The sequence below is a fragment of the Orbicella faveolata genome, unplaced genomic scaffold (genome assembly GCF_042242905.1).
Source record: "Orbicella faveolata isolate gen_17 unplaced genomic scaffold, um_ofav_v1 contig_35, whole genome shotgun sequence".
NCBI lineage: Eukaryota > Metazoa > Cnidaria > Anthozoa > Scleractinia > Merulinidae > Orbicella > Orbicella faveolata.
In genome coordinates, this window is record NW_028301564.1 from 20,305,001 (window position 1) to 20,320,000 (window position 15,000).

The 15,000-nt window shown below is 38.1% G+C and overlaps 1 pseudogene across 1 annotated transcript in view; it reads right to left on the reverse strand.

Annotated features, from left to right (window-relative positions):
- The window catches only part of LOC110051439 (von Willebrand factor D and EGF domain-containing protein-like), a 31,581-nt pseudogene extending 18,496 nt beyond the window's left edge, over nucleotides 1–13,085 (reverse strand). The window contains exons 1-12 of the transcript XR_016202190.1: nucleotides 12,397–13,085; nucleotides 11,904–11,957; nucleotides 11,046–11,320; nucleotides 10,484–10,579; nucleotides 9,861–10,181; nucleotides 7,837–7,907; nucleotides 7,181–7,244; nucleotides 6,418–6,633; nucleotides 4,898–5,055; nucleotides 2,133–2,541; nucleotides 1,594–1,857; nucleotides 775–889 (exon numbers count right to left, since the gene is read on the reverse strand). The product of XR_016202190.1 is annotated as a von Willebrand factor D and EGF domain-containing protein-like (transcript). The remainder of the gene's footprint in view (nucleotides 1–774; nucleotides 890–1,593; nucleotides 1,858–2,132; nucleotides 2,542–4,897; nucleotides 5,056–6,417; nucleotides 6,634–7,180; nucleotides 7,245–7,836; nucleotides 7,908–9,860; nucleotides 10,182–10,483; nucleotides 10,580–11,045; nucleotides 11,321–11,903; nucleotides 11,958–12,396) is intronic.
- Nucleotides 13,086–15,000: the final 1,915 nt, after the last annotated feature.

Here is a 15,000-nt window from a genome sequence, read left to right on the forward strand (position 1 = left end):
AGGGACATGTTAGTGTACGATGTTAGTGTTGGTAGGATGATGGGAGAGCATGTTTTTAGAACAGATGCTGGAAGTGAATCAAGTTCACATGATTTTGTTAATGTCTTCACAGCAAATTTCTTTACCATATCCAAAGTAACTTGTTGAAAGTTTTGAATCTGCACATCACACAGAGGTCTGTCAGTAGTACGAGGTGAACTGAAGTCATTCTCAGGAGCTCTCTCTGTAAGTGCATTGTGTATCTTGTCAATTTTACTGATGAAAAAATTGTTGAATGCATCTGCAAGGCTAGTGGAGTCGGGAAAACAGGAAGGATATTGTTGTACTTTCTGTTTCTGAAGTAATTTGTTAACAGTTTTAAATAACATCCTCTGATCGCCTGAGAAATCACTGACAACGGTAGCGTAATAAGCTGATTTTGCTGAGTCAATTAAGTTGTTGACAACACTACATTGGTGCAACTTGGGTAACTTGAGCAGTTGCGAAAATAAAGCCTAATAAAGGAATTTTCACCCTTGTTTGTTACAATCAGCTGCAAAGATGGAAAATTGTTACGGTTGTTAACTTTTCAACGCCTTACTGTCTCGTTTTAGCCTTTTAATTAAGATACCCCTGCCTATGTTGTTGTTGTTATTATTATTATTATTATTATTATTATTATTATTATTATTATTATTATTTTATTTTTTATTTTTTTTACTACCATTCATTTTCTTCATAATAGTGTAAAATATGGTTTCTTTGTTAATCCGGGTCTGTGTTAAAAATGCTTACCTTAAATTCTCTAACGTGACATGTCGTGTTTGTAGAATTCAGAAAACCAGTTCCCAGGACCGTTACCTTTCTACACGGGCGCTTACGTCTATCGCACAAACCATTTCCTTGCAAGCTACAGTATTAAAAAAAAGACAATCGTCACGTTTTATCGAATTTACATTGTAAATCGTGTGATGTGATGTGATTCTGAGCATTCAATCATTTTGTGCCAGTTTCAAAACGAGTCCTCGTGCAAAGTCTTTTATATGAAAAAGAATTTGATTTGCATGATAAAGAATCTGTCTGGGAAACACATTTTCATTTGAATTGTTTTGCACGAAGACTCGTTTTGGCACAGATGCAAAAGGTAACTCGGAAAAAGCCTATTACGTGGGTTAATTTCTAGAACTCCAAATTACCTTAGAGTCACTACTCTACATTTAAGCATCCATCGCATGGCAGCTATGATCAAAATTGATTTACATTTCTGTTAGAGCTGCATCAGCTAAATTATACATTGGTTTAGAAACTAATATGTTTAAAGATTCAAGATGACATACACCCAAGTGGCAAATTTATTCCAAAGGATTTGCCTGCTTATTACATAAATTACATAAATCATCTTTCATATATAGATACAGAAGGCAAGCCTCCGAGGACGTCTTCCCCTCTACTCTCCTTGATCAGATAAATCCCCCAAAGGCCTGTCTGAATAGGGGTAAAAAATCAATTATAAACATAGAACAAATAAGAACTTCTTTTGCCAGGAAAAAAAAAATGTCGATCTCCTTCAGAAAAGCAACAAAAAATGCTATTTTGTTTTCCGTTGACACTGACCTGGAAATTGTTGGTATTTGATAAATAGACACCGAGCAGTCCTCAGCAGTGTAGTCCTTGTTGCAAACGCAGGATCCATTGATGCATTTACCATTAAACGTACAAGTCATTGGGACATAGCAGTTCACTGATCTCGTCTACTGAAATAGAAGTTTCTTCGCCACTGCCATTCGAAGATTGAGATATATTTATTGCTGCCAAATTTCCACAGTCGTTCATTAATATAGCAACGTTGCCACTTGCGAAAGATAAGTCTCCAGTCAGCTGTTGACAAAATAAAAGAACAATCACTGTTATAGAAAAAAAATTTTTGATAGACAGCAGATATACTATTGTATCAAATGAAAATTAGCTTTGTTTTTCGTGCTACCTACTCATTGTTTATATATAAAAGCATATCAGTAATGTTAAAAGAGCGTTCTTATAATTAGGATGCAAATCAAAAGCTGTTGTAAATATGAGGTATATCGCAAGAAAGCCATCTCATTCATACCATTGTCAAAATTAATTGCTCAGATAATCTTTTGCTGTTTACTTACCTCAACATCAGCTGAACATGTGTTTACCAATGCCTGCACATTGACTCCAACTTTGGCACAGAGCTTGCCAATCTCAGTCTCTGATATTCTCTCCGCACAGTAGCTGGTGGCGTTTTCCTTGGATACTTGTCCAACTTGCGACGCCCGTCTAAAGCGTGGTTGTAACTGGGGAATTTGTTTAAATATCTGAATTTCTTCCTCTGTGGGATCGTCAGAGTAGTGGACATCTCTTTTGTCTCGGTCGCACAGAAACATTGGTGACAAATTCTTTTTCATTGCGTTCGGAAAAGCGAGCTCAAAGGAATTTTTGCAGTCTCTGGTGTCGCACAAGCATGCCTCGGAATAGAGAACAACCTGGTCTTCTAGAACAGGAGGGAGTGTGTCGAAGTAACTTTGTCCATTATTTATTCTGGAAAAATGTAAATGAAACGAAAAATCTGTTTAAAATATTGTCATTCAAATTGTGCGTGGCAGCCTGAGTAAAAAAAAAAAAAAAGAAAAGAAAAAAAGAAAAAAGTAAAGAAAAAAACAACACAAAACAAAACAAAACAAAATACAACTGCAGCAAGAAAACTATTTAAATTTCAATTTTTTTTTTGTCCCTTAAAGATGTTAAACAGAACATCCGTTAGACTGATAGGAAACCTAATGAAATTAGGTACCACTGGAAGTTCTTTTACTTTGCAAAAAACACGTAAATCGCAAATGTTCGTCATGTCAAAGGCCTAGTTCACACTAGCGACATAACGACATAAGCATAGCGACATATAACAAGCATGTTATTTTGTTATGTTGACAGTGTGAAAATCCTGACATAAATATATGTTATTGGCCAGCTGGGAGGTCCGTATGGTGAAAAACTGTGACCTCGGTCACAGTTTTTCCCTATACAGACCGAACATAAGCCGGCCAAGTTTATGGTTTTTTTTTTGTTTTTTGTTTTTGTTTTTTCCTGCGGTAAACTAGCTTACAAGAGGGTTTGTTACGCAACTTTGTCATTGAATCGGCTTTCGCGCCGTCTACAAACAATTCGTAAGAAATCTAACGAGCAAACGAGCGAGTAACTCAGATACTATACAAAGAAAGATGTATTAAAGAAAAGATTTATTTCGAGCTACTTTATGTTAGTTGCATTTGGTTCACCAGTTGAGTTTTCCAAATTTGTTTTTCTGGTGTGAAATTTCGTGCAAAGGTTGAAATTATACTACAAAAACAATTTCTGTCAGTCCTTGCGAATCAATAGAAATCAAACTTTTCTACCGTTAATTGGGTAGCAGATAGCGAGGAAATTCGTTAAGTGTACTCTACAGAAATTTTTTCGAATACAGCAACGATCAGAGACGTAAATGCGACTGAAATTGACTCATTTTTTACTCAAAATTGTACAGAGAGAGACACACAGGAATTTATGCTCCATCACAGCGCCGAGCTTCAAACAGCCAAACAAACTCTCACAACTTCAACAGACTCAATTGAAGTTACTTACAGTGACTTTCCTTGCCATTTAGAGTTGAATAGAGATAAACGTGCGTTGATTAGTCGTCGATGGAAGTGTAAAAAGGGTGAAAGATTGACGATTACCGCTAATTCGTTCACGACAATAGATCAACACTACGGATTCCGCCCGCGGTGGCGGTCCGGATGAGAAAATTCCCCCCGTGGTTATGTCGTTATTTCGCTAGTACGAACTAGGCTTAAGACTCCGCTCCCGTGTCACACAAAGAAGTTTGGACACTTACAGTTACCAAGGAATCAGAAAAGTTATTTCTCATCGTTCACTGGAAGATAATTTAGGGTTGGTACAAAACTTGTCAGACTAACACAATTTAAATCTTTTAACACTTTTTTTAACCAATGACAGGTCTTCTGCGCATTAAGTTTCTTATTTTTACAAGACGTAGTTTTTGCCGATAAGTTGTACCAAACGAAATTTTGGAGCTGTGAGTATTGACTAATTTGCTGGATATAATATGCAAACGACCGGCACACAACAATGATCAACTCTTGAGTTTGCATTTTCTTAGCCACTTCTACAATATAAAAATACATTTGTTGACGATGTAGAGAGCAAATCAAATATCATATTCACGAAAGATTGGGTAAAAAAGGCGCTCAAAGCCACATAAATTTGGCTGCTCCACCAAACTCATCCACAGATTTCTCAGTGCACAACAGACGATGAAAGAGAAAGTGAAAACAAATTTCAGCTGTAAAATTGGGCTTGTAGGACTCTGTAGAGTTTTATACGTTACAATTGGGTCTCATCCGTCGCTTCAGTGAAGTTCTCAATTCTGATCCGTCCGTTTCGTTTCAACGCGACTTATTTTGCAGTCTTGAGTATGACAGCCGCTAAGTCGCGATATTTGGGTCTTCTTGTAAACCTTTACCTTTGATGCAATGTTACAGAACTGAGATGACTTTAAAGAAGTTTGAGCAAACAAATAAGGGCGTATCTTGTAACAAAGTGAACATCGCGCCGCAAATTTCGCTGATTTTATGTCGAAACTTTGTTATAACTTGAAACACAGAAAGCAAACAGAAGAAATCTTTTGTGCTGTAAGTTCCGAATATTGGTCAAATGCCTCATTTCATGTTAATTTCCCATTCTAACTGTTTGGCATTGATAGCCAAATAGAGTGCGAGGTTAACTCTGGCTATCAATTCTGAGGAAACGTGGTTGATTTAGGAAATAATTTATGGGTATGTATTTTATACGAAGCATTTTCCTGTTTGTTTGCTTTTAACGACCATGATGTTTGTTTTACCTTAAGTTGCTTCCGTATGTATTTACATTTTTACTCCAGTCGTACAAACAAAGTCCCTTTTCATTGGCTATATTCTTCGCCCTCGGTGTATAGACGTTGACATCGATTCCCCAGAAGTTTCTGAATATTGCAACCTTGGCTCCAGATGGAAATAACACCTGAAAAGTAAGAAATTCATTCATTGTTATAAGAACGTGAATATTATCAAAGGTAATGATTGCCTCATATATTGGCCCTTCTTAAAGTGGTACTAAGATTAAACTTTTACCCCTTGATTTTTTCAGGTGTATCACATAGAATTCCATGAAAGAATAATGTTTGCAAATATCTGCATTAGTTCCAGAATATTTAAGTTTGAAAAATGTATAAAATATACAAATGAGATCTCTGATGACGCGATACACTGAACCCAATATTATATCAGGAATGTAAATAGAGCCATTGAAACTTGGTGGGCTAATAGTTCTACAGGTAACACACCTGCCACTATAAAAAATTTTGTTTCCATGGCAACTCGCTCTTTCCATTCCCCACCCACTTGATTTCAATATGTAGTAATTTTCAGCAAGAAAAACATTAAACGAGGCCACAAACTCGAGCTAACATACGTATATGCTTGCTGGATCATGCATATGAAGCACCATTAGCAAATATGAAAATCGAACGCCAGAAAAGCCTTTAATATTGGGGATGATAACAAAACTGTTAAGCTCTTCTCGGACACACTACTTGTTTATGTTTAAAATGTCTATGTGATTTTCGTCATAGTACCACTTTAACGATTTAACTCTCGGACTGACAACGGGGACGGGTGCCCAATATTTTAGGTACCTGTAGACAACGGGGAGAAACGCGGAAACGCGAAACGCGTCGTGATAGTTTCAAACTACTATTGATCGATAAAATATGACAACATTTTGACAAACCGTTAAAGAAGTTTTAATTTACTCTTGCTTTCTTGCGCTCGATCCTTTGCGTCACATGCGCTCGCGCTTAAAAAAAAAGGCATGCGCAGTTCAATTCCCGCGCAAGGTTGTAAAACCTGTCTTTGATCCAAGATTTCTCGACAACCTACCGCACAACCCATAATGAAATTTTCACAGTCGATTTCTAGGGATAAATCGGATTCAGTGTCAATTTTGTTTGTTAGATATATTTGAAAAAGGCAAAATTTTACACTTTCTTTTGTTCCGTTTTACAGATTTTTTATTTTACTTTTCATGAATGTTTAATCAGAGCCAATTTCTGATGGAGTCATACGAGTAGATGTTAAAGAAACCGTCATTAAACCCACTAGCGCTCAAATCCTCCTAAGCACTTGATCACTCGTTGGCTATTTATTAAACGTTTCAAAAAAAATTTTCAAGTGTCTTGTCCAATGGTAAAATGCTTAGGAGAGTGATAAAAGACAAAGGGAAAGCACCTTTGAAATCTTTGCAAAAGAGTAAAAAAACGGGCTCTTATAATCCATCAAAATCGTTAAACCTTCAAAACCATCAAACCTTACGATAGACACTCACCTCGTAGTCGATATTTCTACCATTTATCATTTTGTTAATGGATATTCCTGGTGACAAACACTTTTTGCTCCGTATTTTCACCGTTATTGGGGTCGTACTGTCACGTGTAAGAAGGTCGTTGCAACAGTTAAACTCAATAACATCATTATGGTCTCTTACAACTGCACCACAATTGCAAGTAGGTACGCCGCCACAACGCCACTGTCTCGTTTGAACCTATTTTAAAAAAATTGTGCTGATCAATCACGTATGTTATGCGACAGCTAATATAGAAACATCAATGTGTGGAGTTTACAGAGCAGTGTGCCCTGTGATTGGCTACCCGAGCGGGTAAGATGGAGCTATCTTTCCCGCTCGCGACTACCCGCCATGTCCGGCAAGAAAAATTTCCCCGAAAGCCATATATTAAATCCTTTATTGACCAACCTTGTTCGGTCAAGATGGCTTGATATTGGCCTCGTTCTTTGTTTGCGAGTTTATGGACATTCAACCGCTTCATTAAAGTTAAATGTTTGACTCACACCAGGGTCCGGACGAGGGTTGACAAATGTCGGTTGTCAGTCAAAATTTCGTCCATTTGTGAGTCGTCAGTTACTGGTTTAATTTTCATATCGAACCGATTAAGGGAATACTTAAAAACCATACCGAGCCCAAAATTGTTGTCTCTTTGTTTGATATTGGTGCGTCGTGCTGATTTAGATATAGTTGACCAGACTCCCTTTGAATTGATCTGAGCTTTAAATGTCTATAAAGTACTACCCACCTCAAAGTTCCTCTCCGTATTCTTATACAAGATATAATCGCCGCGCCCCATAAAATTGAACCATCTGAAATTTAAAGTTACAGCGTGAATCAATGCTTATGTCAGCATTAATTAATTAATTAATTAATTGATTAATTTAATTCATTTTTTGTTGTTGTCTTGTTAAGGTTTTTTCATTCTCGCGTGGCTTGTAAGCAATATCTTTCCACTAATAAACCGGGAAATATATTGTAAGCAGGATCATTTTTTATAACTTGTGTTGCGATAGCAAGTTACGAGTTGCTGTTGTTTCCGCAAAAAACCATTAGAACACAAATAATAATAATAATGATAATAATAATAATTATTATTATTATTATAATTATTTTTGTTCTGACATGAGGACAGTTTGTCTGAGATCGTTCTTTCTAAAGTTACACGTCTATAAACGATCAAGGATCTGAAACGCCTGCTCACCATTTTTTTTAGGGGGGTGGACATTGTCAGAAAATAATTTATTCCCCCTCAAAAAGGGGTTTAATTCCGATTTAATTCCAAAATCGAACCCCTCGAACTGTGTACAAAACAAAATGTGGGAGAGTGTCTACGAAGATAGAAGATCACATGACATTGGGAATCCTTACCCAATCTACTCCGAAATTAAAAAAATTACCAACCTTCCATGTCCTCGAGGATGCAAAACACTATAATGAGGATCTGTGACAGATTTGCAATGCTCTATAGCTGACTTTTTTTATAACAGTAACCTAAACGAACAAATAAAAGAAAGACCTTAAGAACATAAATTGTTAAAAAAATATCAAGTCCTCATTTTATTCATACGGCGCTATCTCCTTGCTACTTATAGGCTTACCACTACACAATTGATGAGAGCTATCATCATTTTCATCGTCATCGTAACCGCAATAACGATAAGAATTACTGTCAGTAAATGCCACTGTTTTGCTAGATTCCGACAAAGCACGCAGCTAGCGAAATAAACAAATTCTCAACCCAACGAATGCTTCGATGAAAGACATAACATTTGTTACGATAGCAGAAATTATACTTAAGAACAAAAACAACGACAGAAAACACCAATTGAACTGTCAATGTTTATGATGCGGAGCTTTATTTTTGTAAAAATGCTCAGAAAACACTCACATGCAGTGTAGTAACGCTCGTTTGCTTACTAGCGATCTCCAGTCATCTCAGCGAAGTGAACCTCGACAATTTTGTATCAACGGTCAACAGACGAGTGATCAGTTAAAAGCCTCCTCTGAAATTTTATCCTGTCCTCAGAGTAGAACCAGAGGAAGCAGACTAGTCTTTCCAACTTTGACGCCAGGTCGGGCATATCTTGCTGCAAGCGGCTGCAAGCCGTAAATAACTGTAGCTTCTTTTAAATACAACTCAGCATTTCGCTTTAGCATCCGTTCGTAATTTCCATTGGAAAAGTGCACGTTTTCATGAGCCACGATGCGGCCGGATTCCTCTGGACCAGAAACCTTTAGATCCTTATTAAGAATTAAACTGAAAATCGAACTTTGAAGGGATCGGTCTTTTCTCGAAAGCCAATTGAAACCGAAAGGTTAGCTCAGTGAAGTTTATTTTGTGAGTGACAGCTGTTGTCTCATTAGCCAATCAAATTATTTGAACAATTCTAACAAGGATTGTGATTGACTTATTTTTGCGTGCTTTATCAGAGAACAGATACACGCTGATTCCACTTTTCCTCCTCCACTCCCCAATGTGTGGGGATATCATAAAACAAATAAACAAGCCTCTACTTAGTAAAGCACGCAGGAAGCGGTGAATCACTCAAGAAGTAGTGAGAAACACTCGACTACGTCTCGTGTTTCGCCCTGCAGTTCTTTTGTGCTCTACCGCTTCCTGCGTGCTTTACAACAGAGCAGAGCACAGTCGAGGTTTCTTTATTTGTTAATTAAAAAGTGATTCGGACGCTTAAATTGTAGAGGTCGTGAGAAATTCGACAATTCAAAAATTCTGGGTATACTTTGATAACCAGCTCTACAAGCTGTAATTTGATATGGGGGTAACACCTCTAAAGGTAAATGTATACGATAAGTGCCCAGTTGTACTTTTTGAAACAATTAGTTCATGCAAGGCGACCTCAGGCTGGGATGAAGTATATAAATTTTGAATTACAATAATTAGAGATTAAGCCACATCAGCCTTAGCTGGTTTTCCTGCGGGTCCTCTATTCTGGTCGAGTTGGAATTTAGAGATGTTGGTTTACGTGGAGGGAGGAAAACCGGAAAATCCGGAGAAAAACCCTTGCAGAAAGGCGAGAACCAACAACAAACTCAGCCCACATATGGCACCGGGCAAGAATCGAACCCAGGCCAAATTGGGGAAGGCGAGTGCCTCTGGCCACTGCGCCAACCCTGCCCCCCAATATTGACCCGCGTGGCTTGTTATTTCTCTTGGATCAATAGAAACTGAAGGTTACCTTCAAATGCACGTCAATCTATGTGTGGGGTTGGTGTCCGTTGCACTCTTTACTACCCATGCCAGTGAGTTTGCAAGTTGTTCAGAGGACGTTGTTGTTGCTACTAAAACTATGTGCTGTTGCTACTGCTGTTCTTCTGTCGCTCGTGGTACTAGCCGAGTAAGTCGTAGGGAGGTTAAAAATTATTTTTATCGATCATAGAATAATCATAGAATAAGACATACATACCCAGACTGTGGGGAGATCAACATTTCTTGGGTCCCAAAACCGGCTGTTTCTATGAGATAACTCTGGGATTATAGCCTGTAGACCTTCCGTTACGCGACCTTGCTTACAAGCAGCCTTAATTTTAACGGTTAAAGTCTTCGTTCCCTCCTGAAGCTCAATTTCACAGGACGATTTAGTATCAAGCAGATCTACGTCTGGAGGCATCCGAAACCTAAGTTTTGGCAGTCCACGGTCGGTTTTGCGAATCGGTATCGTGGGCGTTATAGTAATTTCTTCAGTGGAAAGTTGACATGATTCCACCGTCACTACAGTGGGGTGAAACTAAAAGAAAGAGAAATAAAAGGCATCAAAAATTAAGCTTAAATCGCAGGAGCTGCATCTAAACTCACTTGCAACTTCTGAAAAAGGTGTGGGAGAGGAGTACTGTCAGTAATAATTCAGTTCAGCACCTTGAACGTCAATCTACTTTTGATAGCTCAAGAGAGGTGGCTTATGGTATGTGGGAGGCGTATCGGGGAAGAAAGAGCTCTTATATCTTTTTTTTTTTTTTTTTTTTTTTTTCCGACAAAAAATCTAATTAAATATGATATTGTTCAGAAAAAAAAAAATCTCTTCTTGTTTACCTTCAATCCTGCGAAGAATGGAGCTCGGATGTTCTTTGTTGGTGACCACACGTTCTTTGGAGAAGTGGTGAACTTTGCAGAGACGTTGCAAACTATCTGTTGATATAAGGAAACAGATCTAAGCTTAATTTAAAAGTCGCTTCATCTGAATTGCTTACCCTCGATAACTATGTTTCCTTTCAAATAACAACAGAAAAAATCGGGGCCAGGAGAGGGCTTGAAGCTATTCCCTTTGAAAATTGTTTGCGTCCTTTATCCAAAGGAGCTCAAAATTTGAGATGTAAATATTGAAAAGGCTCAATCCATCTAAAATAGTAACAAAATCGGGTAAAATCTGGTAAAATTCAAAATTCCAAACTGTGATCCTCAAGACGGACTGAGTTTTATATTTTTTTTTTTTATCCAAAGTTCTACATTGAAATGAAAAAAATATGAAAAGAAATGAAAAAAATCAACTGAAACATCGGCGAATTGTTAATAAAGACTCGTGCGCTGTAAATGTAAAATCAGTAATTAAAGTTATTGACATTTCTCAGAAAAACATAATGCTCTACAAACTTACCCATTGACCTATTCTGTACCTAGAATGTTCCAGAGTGGAATGAACTTTTGCATTGGCAACGCTTTGGCAAGGCTCTCCATTTCCAAGACATATTTCCTCACTTTTCAAAGATTTTCCTTCGGCAAACCAGTCTATTCTGTAGGTCACATTCTTCCACTTCTCGACGCCATTAAAAATATTGACCTCACACAGCAAGGTTACTTCCACGTCCGGTTCATTTCGGAAAGTAATACTAGGATCTCCAAGGTTGTCACTGGAAAATGCTGTTGGTGGGTCTGTCCAAATTGATACATTATAACAAAACAATATAAATATATTTAACAATTATTCCACCAGCGCCCGTTGGATATGAGATGGTAGATAGCCGACGAGGCGCGTAGCGCCGAATTGGCTGTTATCATCTCATATTCAACGAGCGCGAGTGGGAAAATTGTTTTATTGAAAAACGCCCCCAAAATATAGAAAACTAAAATGGAACAAAAATAAAAACGAATCAAGAAAAAAAAAATACGCGTACGCTTAACATATTTGTAGAACACTATAATCGCTAACTCTTGAATTGCATTGTCCAATGATCCAGTTTTAATATCAAATATTTCAAGTCAACAAAACATGTCTCGACAGAAACGTCTATCATTGTCAGTTACAATAACTGATGCTAAATTTGAATAATGAAAGTGCACGTCCTCTATGCATGTAAAAACTGACAGTTTTTTCAATTGAAAAACTTGTTCTCTGAATTAATCTTGCCACTACGTGTGAAGATATCAAGCCTTTTGGATGATAAATGACAAAAACAGATAATGCCCTTTAGTCTCATTTTTTTTTTTTGTAAATTTATAAGCGGGTGCGACTTACCATAACAATCTGGGTGCACCCCTTCTTTTCCGTAAGGACATGGTGTCATGTCACCTAAAAGATTGAATGTGGATCAATTTCACCTTACAAAATTAAGTCCCGGTCCACACTGCGCCTGAGAAATTTGAAAACAGAGCTCTATTTCTACGGTTAGGCCTACCGTCTACACTAATCCGTCAGCTTTTCGAAAACGCTCTTCAAACCGGAGGAATTTGAAAACGGCGGCTTTGTGTTTTAGTGTGGATGTAAAACATTTTAAAAAGGCACTTTTTGAAAATGATGACGCCACAATAATCATGTGATTTCTCTACCCGAGGTTTTCCTCAAACACAGATCCAAAATGACGGGTGATTGTTGCTTTTGCAAATTCCTCCGGCGTAGTGTGGAAAGAACCTAAAGCACATCTCATGACTTTTATTTAGCAACAAAATTATTATTTCATTGGTATGGCAATTTGCGACGACCACATTATTAAAAATTTTATATTTCTCACCAGCGCAATAAGCGATTGCGCAATAGTAGGTTGGCCTAAGATAGTAAACGTAGTAATCGCCACAGTTTTTGACATTTATGTCGAAGGTGTCGTCGCAGACGAAGCCAAAACTGTTGATGCATACTTGGCGAACAACATTTCCTTCTGCTACTGTTGGATGGCGACCGTTTAACCAAATAGGGTCATGTGTTCCGCAGTGATATTCTGGCACTGTCTTTTCTGGCATCATGACTTTTCCGCCAGCATCACTTGTGAAGCGATACCATCCCCATTGCAAGTCGCGATCACACAATGCTGGTTGTCCCGGTTGCCAGACACTCTTGATGCTGCGTCGAGGCTCGTTGATCTCTTTGTAAGTTGAGTCGCTGCAACAGTTGTTGCAATTTGCTGCCTGACATACTTGGAAATTCAAGTGGACAGTGATCAAAAAGAAACTCAGACAGGCAAGCTGACTGAAGCTCGCCATGTTACTAAATCACGCTCAACGTGTATAGCTCCTGGTCTAGTTGATTTGATCGAGTTCTGGTTACAAATATATCAAGGGGGAAGAAGGAACGAAGCTTTATAAGATCGTTGCCAGGTAGATTGTGATTGGTGAATTGCTTGCATGACACCATTTTTATGTTCATAATTAATGAGGCATAGCGATGTACATGTTCATTTGTGGTTTGATTGGCCATATTATATTTCCGTCGATGCTGAAGGAAGTTCATAACCGGTTTTCATCGTTAATCATTCAACTTCCCTTTTTGAAATAACGAAAATAAATGCCTTCCGTTAAGCTGCACCGGAAATAAACCGGCCACGTCTAGGCAGTTCTGTTCCTGAATTTTGCATGAGTACGCATCAAGTATATTTGGTGATTTCAAAATAAAACACTTCCTTGGTATTTATACGTGCATTGGCATATGGCAGTGCTTACGATGGATGTCACTGAATGATGGTAATAATACGGGTGGCATGGAGAGGAGAAAACTTCATTTACTCGTCATTCCCTAGTACCCTTGAGGTACTGTCTGCCACTAAGGCAAAATAATATTTTCTCTTCTTAGATCGTACTCAATCTTAACTATTTTGAGGCCAATGGCTTTTGATTACTGTCATCTAACAAAACGCCTTACAGTTTTGTACTGACATTAATGTGCGATAATTAAATTGGTTTGAAAATCAAAGTTTATTACCAGATGCAGTCTATTGAACATAAAGTATACGAGACCTAGTTTTCAATGAGCAAATCGTTAACGAGGCACATAAGTACTCAGCTCACGAGGAGAGGGCTTATAAAAATGTAAATCACCTAAATTCAAAGAATCTGTAATGCATACATGCGAGCACGCAACCATACCTCAATGGAGGAATAGTTGTGTGCCTTATACTTGAAATGGCATATGCAAATTCTATCGCCACTAATCAGAATTTTTTCCCCTCGCTCCTAATTCTCATGATTAATGCCCATAAGATCGCTATGAAAGTCGCTGAAGACAAAAGCTGTATCTGTTATCAACTGTTCCGCGATGGTAGCGACAGTGGTCGTTGTTGTCGCAACTATCGATCGGTGAGATAAACTTCGATTCAGTTTTGATGCTCGTGATGAATGATGATCGTTGTGAACCGCTCAAAAGAGATTGTGGTGATCGTTACAATGATAAATACACTGAAAATGCGCTGTTTCCACACAGGATCCAGGTCCTCTTGCGCACTCTTTTCTCGTGATTTCTCTGGCGATCGCATAGCTGTCATATGGTAAGTGGATAGCGAACGAACCAAGTTGCAAGTACATACATTTCATGTACTCACCTTTTACTAAAGCGATCGCAATCTCTGTAGCGATCATCTGGAGACCAGCCTCTCTAACAAAGCGAATCTTTAAATCTGAAGAAAGGAGTGATTCACAACAGCTTTAGACGCAAAGGATTCAGTGGTTGTCGGAACAAATAACACGGAATCAAGGAGTTCGCAATTCTTTTTCTTCGAGACATGAAAACCGAAGAAATTAAATGATCACTAGACCGTTAGTCTTTATTTGGATAACTGGAGCATTGTGTCAGTGATTCACAGCATTTTAGGACCTAAAAATCTATCGCCGGATCAGACTCTTATGTCTCTTCAAATTCGAACTATACTCGGAAGTTTGGGAAGAGATACCGACAATCCTACAGGAAGTTGCTTTCGGGGATACTCTATTTGTTACACGAAGTAACCGGTCGTATTTTTGGCACAAACAAATGTTCCTTTTATCGTCTCTTTTATTTGTCTTTGGATCATTAACATCCCAATTAGTATGCATCGCGCGTGTGCTAATAGCGCTAGTTGCATAATAATTCACAGTGCGTATATAGTCCTTACCGAAATGATTCCCAGCAGCCCAGCTGGCTACATCGTAATAGTATGTATTGCACTGGGTTAGCTTCAATTTTGTACTCCATTAAATGAACTTAAAACAAACTAGTTATCGTCCCATGGCTTAACGCAGCTAACCAGTCCGATACGTTCCAGTCTGTTTTCAGGGTCATGCATGACAGACAAAGGAGTAAAATGATGTCTGATCAAGTATTTTCTTGGCTAAACGTAATGAACTAGCAATGGAGTCATTTCAAGGTCCAC